The sequence below is a fragment of the Adiantum capillus-veneris genome, chromosome 25, assembly GCF_014529385.1.
Source record: "Adiantum capillus-veneris isolate H3 chromosome 25, ASM1452938v2, whole genome shotgun sequence".
NCBI lineage: Eukaryota > Viridiplantae > Streptophyta > Polypodiopsida > Polypodiales > Pteridaceae > Adiantum > Adiantum capillus-veneris.
Genome location: NC_140955.1, coordinates 44,230,033 through 44,243,474, shown reverse-complemented (window position 1 = coordinate 44,243,474; position 13,442 = coordinate 44,230,033).

Genomic DNA, 13,442 nt, shown 5'->3' with positions numbered 1-13,442 from the left:
CTCCTCCTTAAACCCTAAACACCTCAGCAAGGAGAAGGGATTTGCGGGAAAAGAGGAAGATGAGGGTGAAAAGAAGTATTTTTCAAGCAAGAGAACTGATTCTCCATCTACGCTTGCTCATGGACAAACTCTTAGCATAGCTTAGTATAATAGAATAGTAGAGATGGAGAAGAAGAAACTTTTATTGGCTTGGATTTGCATCCATAGCCAAGAGCTTGAGCATAGAGCCTCTCTCTAGAGCTCCCATGAGAGAGGCAGAGAGAGAGAGAGAGTGAGCTTGCTTTGCCAACTTCGACACTTGAGAGAGCGTATGAGAGGAGAAAGAGAGAAAAATTACCAACAATGAAATCCTCCTTATATGCTTGTACAAGTGTGCAACTAGTCTTCACAAAAATCTTAACACTTGGCCAATGAGGTGGGGAGGTGAGAACACCCCATAATGCAACTCGTGCTTATCCTACACTTGTCCTAGCTTACCTTGTATGAAGAACTTTCCCCCCCTTCTCCTAGACCCTTCTTGGCAAGTGTAGACACCACACACACTCACACACAGTTGTTAAGTTCACTCAAAGCAAGTGTGTGCTACTTTGGGCATGTGGCCTAGCTAAGCTTAGTACACAAAGAGTCAACTTACTAAATGAGGAAGGGATGATATAACCTTAGTCTTTAGATTTTTCCTTTCATTTATTAAAAACCATAAACTTAATTAGCTTGAGTGCAAGACCTTTGCACAAACCTTGGAGGCTTATGAAGTTGACCCTGGCTACCCGCTGTTAATTTAGGACTTGCTAAATTAGAATAAACCTTGGTAAAAATAAAAATCACCCTTGGAGATTAAAACTTTCACCTCATATGTAAAACTTTAGCATGGTGCTTTAGAGGTGCCGCCAAGCTGCTCCCAAAACTTGCTAAATTTAGACAATTTGTGACAAGTTAGAATTTCATCTTAAGGCTATTCTAATGACTTGAGCTTAGCACATTCACTTTCTATTTTTAGACTTTTATAATTGCTCTTGATCATCTCCTTTATCCCGTAGCTTTATTTGAGGCTACCCGTGATACATTTATCCTTCCTTGACTTGTGCCTATGAGTGAGATAAATAGTTAGCAATTACCCTTGCTCTTTTATGGACTTTTCTCCTTTTGGTCCCAAGCCGCTGACCGGTTGGTCCATCATCGATCAATCGGTTTGATTTGTTCTGTTTTTATTTTCCCTGGACTTAAGTGGACAAATTAAGATGGAAAATACATTTAGAAGGTTAGAGATTGATATTCATGAGACATTACCTCTCCCTTGAAATCATAGTCGTCTCCTCGGCTATGGGGTAGGGAAAATAAATTCATAGCTAGTCATGTTGCTTTGGATAGAGGATCCCTTTTTACCCATCGATATTCTTCCACACTAGTGAATAACTCCACTTGGTACTTGGAAGGCTTAACAATTGCAAACATGTCTTTACTTAGTCCTAAACATCATTCATATTAGATTGGCAAGGTCTACTAGATGCATTGTATGTCAAAAGACTTTGTCTTTTGGCATACAATGCATTTGGCAACATAGTCTAGTATGTTTGCCTTCATTGTTGGCCCATAAAAGTACATCTTTACTCCCTTGAGAGTAGCTTGAATCCCCCTATGTCCCGCATAAGATGGAAACATGAGATCCGTACATAACCTTTTCACGTAAACTATGTGTAACAAATAGCCTAATGCCATAGAGAAGATAACCATCGTATACATTGTATGGCTCCTCTTTGTTCCCTAGTGTAGCTGACATTACATCTTTGAAGTTTGGATTTGTTGCATACTCATCTATCATGGAGGATAGATCTTTGTGAGTAGCTATTGATACATCATTCACTTTTGGCCTTCGTGAAAGTGCATTAGCCACTTGGTTGTGCTTACCAGTTATGTGAGCAATATGAAAATTAAACTGTGAAAAAGTGTTTGCTCACTTCATTTGTTTATCACTTAATCTAGTTTGTGTCAAAAAGTATTTAAGACTTTGATGATCTATGTGCAAAATAAATGGAGTACCTAGGAGATAATGCTTCCATACATCTAGGGCATGTAAGATAGCTAACAACTCTTTTTCATATATGCCTAGATTCTTTTCTTGGTCATCCAATCTCCTACATTCATATGCTATGGCATGCCCTTCTTGAAGCAAAACAGCTCCAAGGTATTGTTCACAAGCATCACATTGGACTTCAAAACGCTTTGAAAGGTCTATTAATATTAGAATGGGTTGAGAGATAAGCTTTGCCTTTGAATTCTAAAAAGCTTCGTTCTCTTTTGCAATCTATACAAATTTAACATTCTTATTAGTCAAATTATACAATGTGCCTCCTGTGAATGAGAATTTTTGAAGCATCTATAGTGTGCACACATTCCTATAAAGCTTCTTAATTCATGTAAATTCGTTGGTATAGGCCATCCTTTTATTACCTCCAACTTTTCAGGGTCCATTTGGATCCCTGCTTGAGAGATAATATGACCTAAATATTGAATCTCTTTTAAGAAAAACTCATTTTTCTTTTGATTAATATAAAGCTTATTGTCTCTCAAAACTTGCAATATTATGTGAAGATGTTGCTTATGTTCCTCAAAAGTCTTTGATTAGATGATAATGTCATCAAAGAACATTCCCGTGAAGCTTTGATAATGTCTAAAGGGCCTCTCCATCATTTGATTAAAGGTAGTCGGTACATTGGTAAGTCCAAAAGGGAGTACCAAGAATTGATATAGGCCAAACATTGTTTGAAAGGCTGTCTTATGCACTATCCTTATCTTGTGATAGCCACTTTTGAGATCCATTCTACTAAAATAGATAGACCCTTGTAGCTTATCGTATACATCTTCTATCCTAGGAACATGAAATTTATTCTTTATGGTTATTTGATTAAGCGTCCAGTAGTCCACACACATTCTATAAGTACCATCTTTCTTTTGTACTAGTAGAATGGGTGAACAAAATGGAGATGAACTAGGCCTGACCATTCCTTTTTCCACAATCTCATTCACTTACCCCACAATTTTTTCTTGTTAAGCTGGTGAGACCCGATAAGGAGTCTTATTAGGTGGTGAACCACCAGGTAGAAATCCTATGGGATGATCATCTTGTCCCCTTTTGGGAGGTAGCTCCCTGAGAATGTCATCTATAAACACATCTTGAAACTGGTTTAGGAAAATAGCAAATCGTAGATCCTCTTTACTTTCATTTTAGCTTCATTAGGAACACATGCATCTTTCTTAGACTCCTTGACAAAAAAACATGTAAGAAGAACGAGAGCTTTTTATTACTTTGTCAAAAGTTTGAGTCTTTACAACTAGTATAATGTTGCCCATGCTATTTACATCAAGTGCAACATCCTTGCCTTGATAGGAAAAGAGGACTTTTCTCCCAAGTAACTTCATAGTGGCAGTCATGCGATCAAGCCATAGTGCCCCTAGGATAACATCTTCCTGCTTGAGTAGAGGATTTCCAATTAACAAGCAAAGAAAATCAAGCAAAGCCAATTTTCGAGCAAATATGAGCAACACCTTGGACAAATTGATGCGAGTGCAAGATATATTGAAGAAAATATTCAAGTCATGTTGGATTGGACCACCCAACACCTCAACACAAAAGTGTCATACGGAAAAAATTGCCACAGAGCAGTGAAGGCTTCAAAATCTCAAACCTCCTTACATGTTAGAGGCCCTAACAAAATCCCCAAGTCATAGAAATATATATAAAGCAATTGATTATGGATGCATCAAGAACACCAAAAAAGGTTAGAACTAGCAAACTTCTAGCAAGTTTATGAGGCCACTCGGGTAAGGCTACCAAGGCTTGAAGCAACTCCACCTTTGCGGCTCGTGAGTGCAACTTGATGCACAAACTCATGGGCAACGGGGTCCAAACCAAGGATGTGAAAGACATGTGTAGACAAAACAACCTTGTACAACTGAGAAACTTCATGATCAATATCATAAATATACTCTTCCATATTATTTTATATGCGATCAAGCTTTACATGCTCTCCAAACAAAGTGAGAGGACCTCGCATGTTTAGGTATGTCCAAAAATGTATATCTAGACTTTGGCACAATGGAATAGTTTCACCGTAGATATCTAAGGTCTTCCATCCTCTCATCTAAAATCCCTTTCCTCATCAACTGAAGCTTGATTGCTCTTGAGATTCTAGCATAACATTAAATGGTCAAAAAATGTGCATACCGATCAGCAAAAATCATTGCATGTTAGAACTTATAGAAGTGCAAGGGCTTTAGAGGTTGACAAGGTGGACCTTTTTTTGAGGCTAATGGGCAAGCTCTTTTTTCATGGGACATGTAGACGGCCAAGTGATTTTTCTTGTAGATTAGCAATAATGTCAACGTGGAGGGAGTCTAGATGACCAGCAAACTTCCTTAACTCTTTCTAGGCTTGCAAACTAAAAGTTTAGTGTACCTATCGTACATGCAGGTGCAAATAAAGAGGCTAGAGAGAGATAGGAGGTTATTACCTAACTATAAAGGAGGTTAATGAATTTGTATATGCCTTGTGTATGCAAAATGGGGGGAGGGAAAAGAGAAATGACACGGGCACCACATAGAGAGAGAGAGAGAGAGAGAGAGAGCTATGTCACCTTGTGCAGTCAAAAATCAGGAAGCAAGCTACAAAAGTGGCATGCTTGTCACAACATTATCGTAATTAATTACACATACTTAATCTCCCTACCCAGACATTAAAGAAGAATCACTTTTAGGCCTTTACTTCAAGACTTAGCAAGGCCAAGAAGCCACTTCATGTCACAAAATATAGAACCCTAATGGTCAATCTCCAATGTTATTTGGCACTCGTCCTCTAGTTGTTCTATGGGAGATCTATCATTCCATAATGTAGCATTCAGAGTCAAACTTTTCCTAGAGACATTAAAGAGATTGTTGGATGCCATCCCATGAGGCTAGTTTGAGAACTATCTAGCAGGACAATACTCCACGCACCACCCATCAACACCCAATCACCAACTCCATTTTGTATCTACTAACACACACACATTTTGAATTCAAAATATGTGGATGGGGATTTGCACATGCAAAACCCAATTCAAATTTGATCACATGGTTCATAAATAGTTGCAAGACAAATCTATCTTAGTGTTCAAACATGCATTGCACCTTGCAAAGACATGAAATTATAAAGTTGAGGAGGCAATACTTATGTACAATGTAATGTGCCAAATCCTTTGTTGAATGGTGTCAGTGTGGAAGAGGTGCGTATGATAGTAGGATGAATATCAAGGAGGGAGACATGCACACTACAATTTTGCCATGCTAGCAGTAAGAAGCATGCTCGCCTCAGTGGTGGCCGATGGCTCTTCGATGCATCACCTTGTCCTCGTCAAGGTACGCATGCAGTTGTAGGGACATCATCCAAACCAAAACTATTAGAACAACTTTGGGCTTGTAGCAACTCATAATGGACCTCCCAGAGCTCTCTCTCTCTCTCTCTCTCTCTCTCTCTCTCTCTCTCTCTCTCTCTCTCTCTCTCTCTCTCTCTCTCCTCCCCCCCCCCCCCCCCCCCCCCCCCCGCTTGAGTTCCTCCACCAACAATGGCGATCAAGTCATGTTGAAAGAGGAATTTTGTTGGCTACTACACCAATAAGGCACTCTGGCTGCTTGCATACAATGTCGCCAGCCACATCGTGTTGGCATCAAACGTGAGCTCTTGATTTGGTTGCAACTTGCGGAATGGAGTAGAAAGTATGCACAGTGGCAGAGAGAGAAAGAGAGAGCCTTGCAGAACATGGAGCCTAGCATCAATAATTTCCTCTTGGGGGGTGCACTATGTAATCATGTTAATGTATAACGTGAGTTCGAAAGAGGGGTTTTTTAATGCAAAAATTTTAGGCAATTTAATAGAGATACATTAAAATAAGGGATTTTTATATTCAATTTTGGAAAAAAATTCTTAAAAAGAGGGGTCATTTTATTCATTCATACATGTTATAAGGGGTACTAAAAGGTGAACCCCCCGAGAATCTCCTCCTGTTGCTCTTTCCTTTCGTAGACAAAAACCAATCCTTCTGCAGACACCCTCAGTGGCACTCTCCGCCTGTAGCCTCATGCTTATTATGTCGTTTTCTAAAGACATAGCGTGGATGCTTGCTACTGCTTGGTAATCCTCGCTCTCTCCAAACCATGAGGACCAATGATTGTGCAAGTTTCCCAAAGCAAAAACGAGAAGAAAGAGTAGCAACCATGAGAGAGAGAGAGAGAGAGAGAGAGAGAGAGAATCTAATAGCCCCCCTTTTCAAGCTTTTGTAAAACCTCTTCTCTTTGCGTTCAACTCCTAGCTCTCGCCTCTTCTGCCTCTAGCTGCCCCCCACCCTGCACGAGTAGCCACGCATTCCAGAGCATTCCATTGTTAAATAACACCCTGCCCCTTGTCGAAACCAGTCCACGCCGGTGCGGACTAGTTCCAGCACAATCCATGAGCAATGAGAGTGATATTCTAGTTAGGAAAGGCTTAGGGGAAAGCTCCCACATTCTAGAGCGTTCCAGCGTTAAATATCCCCCTGTCAAAACTGGTCAGCACTGGCGCGGATTGGTTCCAGCAAGTTCAACAAGCAATGAGAATGCTATACAAAGAAAGGTTTTGATTTATTTATTTTTTTAATCGATTGCAGCTAGCAATGCGCATGAAAGCCTTCGTTTTAGAGTACCATATTACTCCTCAAATTTAAATTTAAAGGTGACAATAGCCACAAAAGTTAGAGAAATTTTGTGCAAAAACTTTCAAATTTAGTCAATTTTATAGTACTATTTTCATACGTAGGCTTACCAAGTTTTTGGAAAAAAATAAAATTCAAACAATAGATCTTGGTGAAACTCGTCTAAACCGATCCGCACCGGCGCAAACTAGTTCCAATACCATGTGATACCGCCAACTGTGGTCAATCCGCACAATGCTATGACATTTTTTGTTCGTTTTTTTTTATGAAATCTGCATCTTGATTAAATTGGATTACATTTGTTTGGAAAAAATATTTCTCGAGCATGTTGGAGAAGCTAAACAGCTGTCGGAGCAGGTCTGGCTTCCTCAATATGCATGGGAGTTTTTTTTTGGTTTGCCCAAAGGGCAACGGCTTTAAAGCTATGTTCTCTTTGTAGCTCTAGTTATTACTAGGCACTCCTTATCAAGAGGGAATGTTCTAAGTTCAGACTGCAAAGCATTAAACCTTATGGCTCTTCTGTTGTATGCAGGTTTTGGACTGCCTGGGACACTATCAATGGATCTTGAACTCCTTCTAATTTTTTCAAGAATAACTATCTTTGTCTCATGTCTGATCCCCCTTGCACAGGATCTTTTGTTGTGTGTTACAAGCTGGAGCTTTGAATTAGGGAACACAAGTGATTTAAAGCTAGCATCAAATGTTAGGGAGATATTTTTCTCAACAACAAGTTGAAGAATGAATATGATCTACTGGAGGAATTCAACATCAGTATAACTAATGCAAGATGGTTCTTGGAGAGAGCAAAGGAGCTGATGTTCAAAGTTAATGTATCCCACAAGGCCACCTTGAGTCATAACAGTCTACAGACCATTACTTCTGAGATATCCATTACTTTTGAGATGTTCTCACAGTTCAAGGTAGTGGGTGGGCTAGCAGCCAACATGAAAAAGAAGCTAAATCGAAAATGGAGAGTCCATTAGAGTTGCAAATAGTGGGAATACAGGTTTAAATGTATATGGGCCTACCCTTTGGCTAGCAAATGCAGCTACCTGCTATGGATTATCATACACCAAGGTGTATGGTGTGGGTAGAGAGCTCTACACATTAAATTCAACAATGGTTTGTGTTAGAGGTGTAAATCTAATGTAGAAGATTGTCCTCACCTCTCGTATTTTTGCCATTCTAATCTACCAATTATGGTAATGCTGAGGAAGATTCACATCCAAATCTCTTCAATGGACATGACAATCAAGGACTTGCTGTTTGGCCAATGTAAAGGTCTAGATATCCCTTTATAGAAGATTTGGAGGGAAATCATCATGTGGCACATATGGTTGCAAAGGAATTGTGTCCTCTCCAATGGCACTAACCCCCCTCATATCTCTAGTGTCAAGTATCATTTAGCCCAAGCATCTTCTAATCTATGTAATCTGACTATTGAAGCCCTTGAAGATGTAACCCTTACTGAGCTTCAAAAAGCCATAAGACGGCAAAGGTGGAGATCCATTTTACCCAAGTTCTATTCTGCAGCTAAATTAAGGATGAGAGACCTCATTTTGTCCTAATTCCCTTTTGTACGGTACTTACCCACCTCCTTTGTGTGGGTATGTACTTTCTTTTCCTTTTTAGTAGATTGATCTAATTCAACCTTTCTTGAAAAGAAAGGGGGGAAAATGGCTTGTTTTTCTCTCTACAAACTTTTCCATTGGTTGATACATAAAGCCATAATTATCAGTCCTTTGGGAAAACCATGATGTCATTATTGCAGTAAATCTATATGGGAAATGGGGTGATACTCCCATGATCTTGGAGAGAGAGAGAGAGAGAGAGAGAGAGAGAGAGAGAGAGAGATGGTAAAGAATATTCGGGGATGACAAGGTGGGGCAATGTTTCCCGATTGGGGAAACATTAAAGTTATATGGGGAAACGGGGGGATATTCCTCTCATCTTAGGGACGAGAGAGAGAGAGAGAGAGAGAGAGAGAGAGAGAGAGAGAGAGAGAGAGAGAGAGAGAGAGAGAGAGAGAGAGAGAGTAGGTAAAGAACCTTTGGGGATGACAAGGTGGGGTAGTGTTGCCTGAGTGGGAGAGTCAGAAGCACTAGGGGTAAGGGCAATGTTAAAGTTATCTTTGGTATGACTGCAATTGTAGATCCACAATGCAATCCCTTATTTGATTGCAAGCATCTTGAAAACAGTCAAACACAGCCAATGGCCAAACATCGTGACAAAATGGGAGCCATCCCACATCCAAACTCAAGACTGTGGGACGACACAAGAACTCAAGTTTATTGATGGACTTGCTCGCTTTTTTGTTGCTCAAAAAAACTCGCTCGTCATCTTGTAAGACTCCTTGAGTGGAGAGATGAAGAACTCTTCTTTATCAACGTAGCTTTGCACATGGAGCCTTAGCTTCCCAATCAGCGGGGTGATTGAGGCCTCTTGCCCTTTGAAAGCTCCATCAGCTTGTACCACATCTCCCATCTCAAAGTCATGAATTTCTAGCTTGTTAGCTAGCTCAACAGAAGTGAAGTTGTGGGTAGAGCTAGGGTCAAACAAAATGAAGGCATCGTGCTCTCTTACTTTTCCTCAAGCATAAGAGAGTGGTGCTCCTTTGCAATGGGCTTTCTCTTTTAGAGCTTCCACCGTGGTGGCTCTAGAAGGGTCATTACGTCATTTCTCTTGGGATATGCCCGAGAAACATGACCTTGATCTCCACACTTGAAACACTTTGTTATCGTTATGATAATGTTCAACCTCTTAGGAGAAAGTTTATTTTTACCTTTGTAGCTCTTTTCTTTTGCCTTTTGTTTGTTGTTGTTGTTGTTAGCCTTGGGAGAATTCTGTGTCGCATTGTTCTTCCCATTTGGCTTAGTTAATTCCTTGGCTTGGAACCCTTCTTAGTCCCTTGTTGGAAATGAATCCTCGAAGCATTTAAGTATAATGTATGACGTCCAAAATAGTTGTAGGACTTTGTGAGTTGACATACTCACTCATCTCCTCAGATAGGCCAACACAAAATTGTTTCTTTTGCTTTGCAAATTCTATCTTTTTGTGAACAATGACTTTGAGATGTAACTCTCAAAACTTATCCACATACTCTTGGACAAACTCGTATGGAGCCATCTTCAAGCTTCGGCATTCTATAAGGAATTTGGCATCACTTGCAAAGAATTGCTTTGTAATAGAAATCCTCGAAGCTTTCTATGTCTTCAAAGCTTCACCTTAACTATGTAGGCTTGCCCACCATTGACGGGTTGACCTTTTAAAATGCATTGAAACAATTTGGAGCTTTGAAGATTCCAAGAAATCTTCATCTCCAAAAGCCACATCAAATTGTTGGAGAAAGACCAATACTTAATTGGTTGCTCTGAAGGTTCCATCATAGGTAAGGAAACTAATGTTCTTTCCTCCCTCTTTGCATTTATTCAACTTATGTGCCCTCTCCCATGTTGCATAGCTCCTCCGTTTACCCCTTCTCTTCTATCTCTTGGGTGGCAAGTCACTATCCTCTGTTTCAAAAGATGGTAATGATGATGAAGAGGAAGAGGAAGATGAAGATGGTGATGATGATGAAGAGGAAGAGGAAGACAAAGATGGTGACAGCTTTCTTAGCTTCCTCTTACTTGGATTTCTTTCTCCCTTCTTTAAATTGTCATGGGAGGGAGTATTTGATGACTTCCTCCTCTTTTTGGGAAGATTAGGTGTCTATCATGCCTACCATCTTCTTAGGGTAGCATCACTTTCAGAGGTTGGAGGGGTGTTGCATTCATTCCTCTCCCTTGAAAGTTCAGGGCGCACTTTCTCTGCTCAAACAAATTGCCTAGAAGGTCTTTTGATATCTCCTCTTCATTACCCAAAGAGATTCCTCTTTTGGAACTTTTGGAGGTCTCACTAGGAGGCCTCGCAGAAATTCTCTCTTCTTGGGCACTTGGGAAAACTTGAGCTTGGAGGGATTGAATTTGGCTTGAACCTCTACTTGCAAGGTAGGGTTTCCTATTGCTTCTTGTAAATTGTCAACAAGGTAGTTGACAACTCTACAACCATCATCAAATGCTATACCATGAGCCAAATCTAAGTTGTCAATATTAATTACATTCTCTTGATTATGTTCTGCCATGATATAATTTCTTTATATGTGTATGCTAGCTCCTTCCTTGGCATTTCCAAAACTTTGGCTACTACTCCTCTTATCCCTTGAAAATTAGCACTTGAGTAACTACACCCATGGTTTAGAATATTGTTAATTGCAAAGAGTAGTGGAGTGGGTTTAATAGTGTGAGGATGCCACCAATTCCTATAAGGAGACTAATAGCTCAATAATGGTTAAGCCAAAGACAAGTCTCAAAAGACTCCATTATGAGACTATAGGTCCCGCTTATGTCCTTGTACCCTGTAAACATGCATATCAACCAAGATAATAAATCCTAGTCCCACTTACCCTATTGCAATGAATAACTTCAACCTTTCATAAATTACTAAAGGACCTCTCTTCTAAGAAAAACCTCATCTGTGAAACCAATGTTAGAGAATCTAATACTTACTTTTAGATTCAACAAAATTAACTATGAAAGGAGAAAGTTTTTCTTAAGAGAAAGATAGAAAGGAGATTATAGGTTGTGTCGGGCTGATTTTTTTACACAATCACACAATAAAAAGCACTATAGTCATGCACATAATTCAAAGAGAATACCCAATTAGGATTGAAAACTCAATGAGGATCGGATTTGCTTGGAGTCAGTCCCCCCTCGAAAAGGACTTTGTATGATAATCCTCTCAAAAGAGAGCTTTGTAACAATATATATTTGTGCTCTTGCGAAGCTTTTTGCTTTTGCAAAGCTTTTTTTGAATTGAGAAGATGGTGTTCTTCAAGATTCCATGGTATTGTAGTGATTAGTGATACTAGGGTGGAGGCGTTAATATAGCATTCAAAGGGGCTCATTATATAGGAGAAGGAGTGGCATCTTGGGTGACATCATCAATGAGGTGTCATAGCAACTATGGTTCATGCATTTGGGAGAGATTCTATTGGAAATCTCGTATGCACCTTTTTAGGGCTACTTTTGACCTACTAAATGTGCCCCTATCCATGTGTAGAGGGGCTAGAAAGGTCCATGGGTCATAGGTATATCATGGTGCATCATTCTACATCATCAAATCATCATGCATGGCTAGGGAGAGGCTCCATAAGACTAGGGTAATCTAGGGTAATCTAGGGTAATCTCTAAATTACCCTAATCTTATGTTATCCCCAACATATGCCCCCCTAAGACTAGATTTCATATGACTCTAGGAATCTCTTTGATACATCTACAAAGGTTCACATGCATCATGGTGGTTCTCAATTGGATTCATCTCCAAGGTTCACTAGGATACATCATGTAGGCTCACAAATAAAGATCCTAGGGACCATATCAAAATAAATTCATGTGAAGAGGGAAGTGTCTCCTCTTCTCGTATATCATGCCATTGATGATGCCCTTCATGTTGTAGTTGTCGTCTTCATGTCATTTTCATAAATTTCTTCATGGTCACTTGCATTCTTCATTTCTTCATCTCCATGTTGACAGCCATCATGATCTTCAATCCTCATGTTCTCCTTCACTTAACATGATGAGTTCTCCCTTATACTTGAAGCTCCTCTTGTATTGCTCCGTCTTCTCCATGGATAGTTTCATTTAAGCTTGTTTATAGGCTTCATGTGTGTGCTTGGGACAAATATGTGAGAGGCAAGTCTTTCCCAATAGGGGTAGTGTCTAATACTCTATGTGAATTTATGCACCAGTTTCTCAAGAAAACTTACAAAAGCTTTCTTCACTCTCATGAAGCTTCTCTTCACTAGTGCTTGTTGAGACTCAAGAGAAGAAAAATGGAAAATTTAAGTAAGGATTCCTCTTAAGAATGTCTTAAACGGGGGGTCTTTGGAGAATCTCCACTGGTGCAAAATACTCATTACAAAAGGCCTTGAAGGATCGGGGTTGCAAGTTTTAGGGCTTGCACCGTGAGGAAAGCCCTATTTGTAGGGTTGAAGAAGTTTTGCAGGTATCAGGCCTTGCAAGCTGTGGAAAAGGCTCTTGAAGTCTTGATTTGGAGTTCCACCAAAATTGGAGGGCCCGTGTGAATGTGCGCCTAAAGCACCCTGATGCCAAGAATTTTCACGTGTGACGCTCCGCTACAGACCTAACTATGAACAATCAAGCCAATTGAGTGATTTTTGAAGTCCACCTAAGATACCCAAAAATACCCTTTGCAATTCACTAATGATGCCACCAAGATGCCACTCCTTCTCCTGTACAATGAGCCCCTTATATGATCATTTGTATCACACTCTTACTCTTGTAGCTATATGCTAGCCTAATGTAATGAGAACTTGATTACTTTGTTCACCTCTTGTGCTATTAGCATCGAGTCGTTCTAATTAAATGCTACTGTTAATCATCATACTAATCCAACTATGAATGCTATGCTTACACATCCACCCTAGTATCACTAATCCCAACATGTGGTATTAGAGCCGATGGTTCCATACCTTGGCCTATAAATCTCCCTCTATGTTACATCATTAGGGTTCTCTCTCTTGCCCTGGTTGTTGAATCAAATCTTCTTTGGATTTGCATTTGCATGTCACAAAATAAGCTCAACATTTGAGCAATTTTTAATACTCCTTGCATTGCATTCATATTACCTCTTTATAGCATTGTGTGTATTTTAAGTTCCCTCTCA